A 1,228-nucleotide genomic window follows, 5' to 3' on the forward strand; every position below is an offset into this window, starting at 1 on the left:
TATATATATATATATATATATATATATATCAAATATTAATTTATTGAGTCACTTCTGGTTGTTCGTTGCAAATCGAACCAGCTGTGCTATATGCAGATTGCCGGATGTGCAGACGATTTAGCAGGAGATCAGGTGTGACAAGCCAATTGGGGCTGATAAATTGTACGGATCGACACTTACTAGATTTTCCAATATTGTTACCATTTGCCTATGGGTATTAATCCTTAATATATGAAGTGAACATTGGAATAGTTATTGGAGAAGCTAGTATCATGTTTATATTTAACGCTTTGTACTGCTTTTTATCATTTTTAACTCGTTTGAGCTATTTCTTCATAAATTTACTTATTATAAATTCTTATATGTTTATTTTGAATTCAAATAAAATTAATGTATGATAATAGATTAAATAAAAAAATAAACTTGATTTGTATAAAAGAATACAAATAAAAAACCATTACTCAAATAAATAAGTGTACGATAATTTCTGTATTTGTGAATAGAAAATATTTGATTTGAGACAAGAAAGATAAGCTTTAAAAGTTCGATTTATATCAAAGACATCAAAAGTGTCAAAATTTTGCTTTTAGCATACTGTGTTAGTGTTTATCAGTATTTGTATAATGAAGAAAGTACTTTTACTTCTAACATAGTAACTAAAGCTAATAACAAATTTTATTTCAAAAATATTTGTAGTTTAGAAATGTCATTGGAAGAGCGTTTCGATCGTTGATTTCTCTCAACGTATCTCACTACAATGACCTCGAGTGAAAGAAAGAAGAAAGTCTTACCTGGCAATACGAGATGTTGCCGCACCTGCGCATTCCAGTTGACGTGACCCTAAAACTTCAATGCCCGTCGTCCATTCACCTTGGCCATGGATCTTGTTGTAAATGATATAGCTTCCCTTTCATAATTAACTATTCACTGCATAGAAACAAAGTCAGCTATCAGATTAATATTACACTTGATTTGAAATAAAACATTCCGCAACTCTTGTGGATTTGTGTACTCAAAAATCCATCTTTTAAAACATTTTTAAACAATTTTTGAAATAGTATTGGGTTGTCCGGAAAGTTCGTGCCAACTAACTTATATAATTTAACAAATGTATACTAAAATTTAAATTTTCTGCGTTTCAATTTTCCTTCAACATCGGCACGAACTTTATAATATTATTAGAATTGTCTTATCAAAAATATTTTAGAAAGTTATTTTTAGTATGGTT

This window comes from Atta colombica, unplaced genomic scaffold, assembly GCF_001594045.1.
Source record: "Atta colombica isolate Treedump-2 unplaced genomic scaffold, Acol1.0 scaffold125, whole genome shotgun sequence".
Taxonomy (NCBI): domain Eukaryota; kingdom Metazoa; phylum Arthropoda; class Insecta; order Hymenoptera; family Formicidae; genus Atta; species Atta colombica.